Source organism: Setaria italica, chromosome II (genome assembly GCF_000263155.2).
Source record: "Setaria italica strain Yugu1 chromosome II, Setaria_italica_v2.0, whole genome shotgun sequence".
Classification (NCBI taxonomy): Eukaryota; Viridiplantae; Streptophyta; class Magnoliopsida; order Poales; family Poaceae; genus Setaria; species Setaria italica.
Window position 1 is genome coordinate 5,630,108 of NC_028451.1, and position 7,759 is coordinate 5,637,866.

Here is a 7,759-nt window from a genome sequence, read left to right on the forward strand (position 1 = left end):
GTCGGGATCGTGAATTACATAAGGGTCATGGTATTCCTGGTGGGTGCCGAGTGAGAGTGAGAGAGAAATGGGGTTACCTTCACCCCTAGAGGTGGGAGCAGCAGAGCTGCTGGCCATCGCTGGTTCGGTTGGTGGAGTCTGCGCAAGGCAGCGACGCGCAGTGCCGAGTCCGGTCGCCGGTGAGGTGGCGGTGGTGCTTCCCGCCGCTACTGCGCAAACCTAGATCGGTAGGTGTGTCGGTGGGGCGGCTGGCTGCGGCGAACCTCGTGAGCCGAGCCGGGTCCCCCACCCTGTTTATATAGCGCAGCGCGACAGGGGCCCACCACCCATTGCTAGGGTGAGCGCCCCCGATCAGGGCGCGGATCAGGGTCCCGATGGGCCTTTGGGCCCATTGGGAAAGAGATCAATCAATCATCCTCGTGTTGTCAGGATTGTGCCTTTTGTGTTGCCAGTTAAGGGTATGTTCTTGAAGGGCCATGCGGCCGGTGCCACTTGTCTCAAAATGTTTTCTCGATGGTTATGCGGTCGAGGACCGATAGATGGACGAATCAAGACGGGAATGGCTAATAGACCCTCGCCTCAACTAGGGTCCCGTTTTCCTCCACTGACTTATTTTTAGCACCCGTCACATCGAATGTTTAGATACTAATTAGTAGTATTAAACGCAGACTATTTACAAAACCCATTACATAAGACGAATCTAAACAGCAAGACGAATCTATTAAGCCTAATTAGTCCATGATTTGACAATGTGTTGCTACAGTAAACATTTGCTAATGATGGATTAATTAGGCTTAATTAGGCTTAATAGATTCGTCTCGCCGTTTAGATTCCACTTATGTAATTGGTTTTGTAAATAGTCTACGTTTAATACTCCTAATTAGTATCTAAACATTCGATGTGACACGTGCTAAAAATAAGACACAGGAAGAAAACGCCCCCTAGGGCTCTTATCTAGCTTCCGAAAGTTAGATGTAAGTTGTAGTTTCCGGCTCATTCAAGGCTCATCTCCATCCTCTTCTTCTTCCTTCAACAAGCTCCACCTCCACCCCTCCTCCACCACCCTACCCGGCAGCAGCCGTGCCGTCCGCCCACCATCCGCCACTGCCCCCTTGACCCCGCCCTTCCTAGCCCCCGCCGCTAGGATCCAACCCCACCCGAGGTGGCGCACCCGCGCCGTGTCGTCTCTACCACCGACCAACCCACCACCACTGTCAGGTCTCCACACCACCCCCGACCCATCCTCTTCTATGGACGCCGACCTTGGAGCCCCCACCCCCAGCAACCCCGAAGGGGCCGGCGACGATGGCTACTGCTGCAGCGGGTCGGATGGGGAGCCCGCGGACGCCGCCATGGCGAGGTGGGGCGCGGCTGCGGTGGTGGTGAAGGGGCGGAGGAAGCGGGGCGCAGTGGTGGAGGTGGAGGGGAACGCGATTCTTCGAGATGGTTGGTCGGAGTTGGAGCCTCTCGATCTCGAGTTCTCCATTCTGATTTCTGGTATGGAGGTAGACCACTGGACAGAATTAATAGGTGGTCTTGGGGCCTTGGGCCGAACGTGAATCAAATCATCTTGTAGCAGCATTAAAGTGAGAAAAGGCACACAGAATTTGGGAGCCATTGCTTCTTTTTTTTGACAATTTCACAGCGACAGTCCTGCCTGATCCATCAACCAGCAGAAATAAGTAATCGGCTCTAATTACTATTTAAATCCAATCGGCTTGTCTGCACAGTGTTGCTTTACTTGTAATTTTGCGAAACAGGACTTCTGGATGCGAACAACAATTGCACAATGTTGGTTCCGGACACAATCTTGTTGGTGTTCTCTGCAACCGGACACAATCTTGTTGGTGTTATCTGCAATAGGGGACTGACTGTACAATACGCTTAAGCTCGACAGGATTGTCTGCACTCTGTACGCTCCATTTGCATCACACGTAGAGGCACAAGGAACTACAGACAGAACCTCATGCTCCACGGACTGGTTGCCTACCTGATGAAAAACGACGTTCAAAAGCAGCAGTAGTAAAGTCCAAAATTCATACAACAGCACGTTCAAATCCTCAATCTCGACACCAGGAGGACTATAAATTTCAGACCAACCCGCACCTCCATCCATCCAATACGAAATCAGCCACAAGCCCACGGCCATAGCATCCCAAGCACACCCCCAAGGCAAAAGACCAATGGCGTCCCGCAAGCTCGTCGCCCTCTTCTTCGCCTTCGCCGTGGTGGCGACGACGACGGTGCAGCCGTCCGAAGCGAGAATCGGGGGAGACCAACTGCTCCACCCCTCGACGTTCCACAACACCCCGCCGCAGTCGCCGAGTTCGTCCGGCGGCGCCGTCCCACCCCACCTTTCGTCCCCGCCGCCACCGTCGCCGCCGGCTTAGCCGACGGAGTGCCTGACGCCGCTGATCGGCATGATGCCGTGCATGAACTATCTGACCAACCTCACCGTGCTAGCGCCTCCCGTCGAGTGCTGCGACGGCCTCAAGTCGATCATCCGCAACGCCCCCATCTGCCTCTGCCACGGCATGACCGGCGACATGAACGACCTCATGCCCGTACCCATCGACCCCGTCCGCATGATCATCCTCCCGCTCGCCTGCGGTGCCATGCTGCCGCTCCAAACGCTCTTCTCCTGCAACAGTAAGTTTTTCGCAACCTTTTTCTTCATGCATATGTCGTCCGTACGTTATTTTGATCCGTGGATTAGATATGGCTGCAAGGAGATTGAAAACAGCATGGTGTGATGTATTTTGACAGCGCAACAAGTGCCGCCGATAATGCCACCGATGGCGGTGCCGGCGCCAGCCAATCCTCCAGGGTCACCAATAAGGTGATTTATCTTCTTTGACACACCTTATTCTGACTGATTTGTTGCAGTTTGTGTTGTAATCGCCACCTAATATCCTTTCATTTTGTCTTCAGGTAATATATGTCATAGCAGTAGCAACTACCAAGAGGATCAGAGCACGGATGGTGTGCGTCAACGTTACCACTAGGGGTAGTGGGGTACAGTCTTCTTAGTTTTAAGTTGCTCTTAGGATAATAGCATTGTTAAGGTAGAGGGGAATTGTACTTATTGGTACGGATCCTGTAATGATTCCATCGATGGATGCAACCGTCAAATGAGGATATATATTAGTAGATGTTAAATAAATATAATGGTGCTCTATGTTATGACACCTTGGATCTGACGATCTGATATTTGCTTCTGAATTTACTTGCAAGATGCCCGTGCGTTGCTACGGCGAAACGATGTGTCTTAGTGCACGATATTTTTTATTATGTCGTATAGCGCACCATATTTTTTATCGTGTTGTGTAACTTTTTTATCACCTTGCTCCCGCGGTTTGTTGTGTGTGCGGTCTCCATGTGGTTGGGATATGGACACGCTCACGCGGCACAGTCGAGGCGGCTCGAGCGCGGTCGGGTGCAGCTGCCGTGGCGAGCGGGTGGGTGGCCGTGGCCGAGGCCGGGGCAGCGAGGGCGGCTCGGGCCAAGGCGGCGTGGCTGGGGCTAGGCTGGGGCGGCGTGGGAACCCTCTGACAAGTGGGAGGACAGTTGGAAATTTTTTGGCAGAATATCTGCTGCTCAGCCAAGTACTTCTTCAGGGACCGAGTGAGCTCCACTGAGGACTCCGTGTCGCGGCCGAACGGCTTGTGCACTATAAATCTAGTCCATCCGGTTGAAAAAGACGCGGTGCGGCTAGCAGATCTTACCACATTGATGAATATGTTTAGCGGGATCGACAAGTAGAATAGCCTATTTGGTACCTTGCCTTCCTGATGACACAAAATTCTGAAGCGTGGTTATTTCGCATCTCACCACACAAATGCATCAGCTAACCTTAGAAACTGAACTCCAATCAGAGGAAAGGTACTATATGCAAAATCATCGCTCTTCCATACGATTTTGAGAACATTTTCTGAATTGCACGACAGATTAGGCATAGCGGGCACGATGCTTGCTGAATTTCAAATCCAAACTCGATTTGCGATATCCGTACCTCTTTTCCTTTAAGCTTCCTTTCTAATTCAGCAAACCCCTCCTCTGAGTTGTACTGCCGAGATTGGTAGAAGCACCTCTGCAGAAACTGCTCCATCTTATCGCCACAGTTCTCCCTATTGATCGCTCAAATAGAATTTCCATTACATTTAGAATATAACTTTGGGGATTGAAAATGTCTACAAAAGGTATGAAGTGATACTGATTGGATGGTTGACAAGCTTAGACGGATTGCATATGTAGCAGGTAGTTGTTTGAGTCACTAAACTTAAAAACAGTGAATTTCTGAACTTCATACACTCTTTAATTTATGGAGATGCTCCTGAAGTCCATTTAAAATCAAACTGTAAATGATTTGAAATTAGTGATGTAATATTGCAATGGCGCAGTATTACAGTACATAATACGATTTCCTATATTTTGGCTCTCCAATCTGATAGCTAGAACTGGATCCATGGTGCAAAACTATTGTAGTGTTGAACTGTTGATATATACCAATACATACTAATTTTTTTTGCGAGTATACCAATACATACTAATGACAGAGCAAGAACATACCTTTTGCCAATTCCACATGTCAGTGTCATGCTAATCATGTTCCAGAGCTCTTCATCGCTCATCTTGCTACGGGCATACCCAATCACTGTAAAATGCTGCATTAACCATGGTTAGCTGTAACTGAAACTATCACACATTCAGTAGCCCCACCCAAACCAAAACAGCCACAGCAAGGTTTCATGGAGGGGCATCAACAGCCACGTAGGTAAGGCCGCAGGAGTTTAGATGCTCTAGCTTTGATTTGATTCGTTTTCTTTTGTGCAGCTTCGTTATCTCGGATGAGAGAGCACCTAAAATAGTAATAGGTGAGGGAGCCTGAATCATTTTTGTTAAAATAAATTTCTTTTGTAAATCTGCTATATTCTGATTTGAGATGCTCCGTTTAGTTTTCTGCGAAGAGATCTCATAGCTCACGGACCGACACGCCGCCAGGTCATGCAGGATTGCAGGAGGAGCCGTGGATGACGAGGTGATGCAATTTCAACGCCCACAACTCTGATGAGCTCGGGCCCAAATCCGACGCGCCTAGCTCCTTCCTATCGTCTCGCACCGCCGTGCCGTCATTGAGGTAGCTTCACGCCCTCACCGTCGCTAACACTGTCCAGTCGCGGAGAGGTCTCCAGCTCGCGAACCAAAACGAGGTGGCTCGAGCTACTAATAATGAGCCGAGCAAAAATGAGGGTGCGTTCCCGATGGTGTTGTGCGTTCGAGCCGAGTCCGGTCCGATGGCATTGCCATGCTGCCGTGAAAAGCCAACCGACGAAGCGGAGTACACATGCAGTCCTGGAGCCGAGTTCAGGAGCCGCGAAAACTCTGGAAACGCGAAGCGACGCTAACCGACGGATTGAAGCGGACTCCACGCATTGACCGAGCGGACTGGGTATGCACCGGATGCGTTTTGCATCCGGTCTGCACCCAATTTCTTAGTTGGATGGACACATGAGCACGCCATAAGTCAATCCTGAATGAGTGCGGACCTATGTTTAGACTTCGAAATCATTTTGTAGATTGTTGCGTCGGCATTCTGGTGGAAGTAATCTATTGCCTTTGGTAGCATGATTTCTTCCAATTGTTCCAGGGTGATGTCTACACGCAAGCAATGTTGCTCCTCACCAACGATCGCCACTATTGCAGAACTTGTGTTTTCAGGCAGCATGTCTTCTGAAGAGCGATGAGGTGCAAAGGAAATTCCAGCTTTCAGACATGGATAATCTTGCAGTGAAATCATGTCTTCAGACAGCAAGGTCTTCTGTTTGTTGTGCAGAGACAATGAGACCTGGCACTGCAAAGTTACTTCAAGTGCTTGGTCTAGCAAGATATCTTATAATCCTGCCATGGTGCTTGCAATATAATGGGTTTCGGCGAAACCATTGAGAATAAAGGATATGGATATTGTTCTGATTATTTCTATACTCATTAGTAGGTGGTGTCACCCATTACAAGTCTTGAGTAGGTAGTTGGGAAAGTTCTTTTCTCATATTTTCAATCGTACACTTGAATGAGGGGCAAACAACTCCAAGCACTTAATTGTGATCCCAACTATGTCAGTGCTCTCCGAAAGCTGCCGCGTTATTACCTCTGGCCAAATGTCATCTTTCTGGATAAACATCAGACTAGCTTCTTTTCCATGCTCTACAGTATTGAAAGGCACCAACAATAGTAGAAACAAAGGGTACTTGTTTCCCCTAACTATCTTATGCTGCAAGCAAAAAGGTGCTTAATAAAGGAGTGGAAGGGCATGTGATGGTGTGGCGTGCCACCAAGCTCTACTAATCTCACAAACTCGCTAGCACCATCCGCAAACCACTCAAATCTTCGGATAATGGATCTGGCCGACCCGTCGTTGTTGTGGCTTAAGATTGAGAAAACAAATGATGAGGTAGCATGTGCAATACGTTTAGGAAATGAGGATTTTCTTACCTCCTTTTGTATCTCTTCATCTTCTAAGATTCTCTTCTTGAATTTGTGCAGGGTGTCATCACACACTTGAGCAACATGCTTCAGTTTTCTACGCCAACGCAACAAGGACGCATCAGTTTCTTCATGTTTTCATCTGATGTCTCAAGAGCACTTATCTGATCTCTCAAGAGCAGCCTCCAGCCTGATGTCTCAAGAGAAGCCTCCAGCCTTCTGTGTGCCATCTCCAGCTTCTCCATGTTTTCATCTGCGTTTGATTTCTCTTTCCTTTCACACTTGTGAACAAGACCAGATAGGATTCTTTTTAAAGGCAGCCTGCTAAGGAAAGCAAAGGTTAGGGTATCAGCTTTGGGATACAAGCAAAAATCTAGCAGTGGTTGTAGAATCTACCCTCGACTAAATTACACGAAAATTGTTGACAACTATCGGCCTCTATCCAGAGAGATCTTCTGGATATGTTAAATTTGAACTGTGCTGCTGTAAGATGACAACTTTATAATAAGAAGACAGTGGGGCCAAGACTGTGTGTGCCGAAAAAGATAGATTTCCACATGGGAAAAGTGTTAATAACTTGAGTTGACTCAAGAAGTGTAGCTGACTTGAGTTGACTTTATTGACTCTCAATTCCGAGACGTCTAAATCTTGGAGCGGAAAAAAGAGTAATCTAGTCAATAATGGGGCCTGAATCGTCGAGAAGGATTATTTGACGTAAATTATGTATCTAAACATAATTGGCCATCATGGATCAAGTGGTGAAAATGTGAAGGGGACATGTTAAGATGTCTAGTTTCAGAAAGCCTGGCACACCACCAAATTGTGGCTTAGAGACCAGAGGTGCCAAGAACCATGGTTTTGAAAAATGAGGTCTCAAGTGGAGTTTCTAAAACCCCAAAACCATGTTAGTTTCTGCAATTTGTTGTATATGAAGCAAATGTCCAAGTCTTTGTAAACTTATGGCACATGTGCCTGTTCTGTCGATCGAGGACCTTTTTATTTCCTCTCCTCCTATGGTTTTCAGACACTGATTGCTTGATGTCGTGCGATTTGGCCCCACATGTTGTTGTTAGCTAGGAAAAAGGTCTGATGCGTCAAACAGTAATAATAAAATCCGCTAAACTAAAATTTCGAAGGAAAAAAAAAGATGATCATCAATTACACATGGATTATTCATATGAGATGCAACTCTGAACATTTCCCCTAGGACATTCAGAGAAAGAATACCCTACTGTATAGTGTATACCACAGCTTGTTTCTTTCCATAGCACCTCCTATT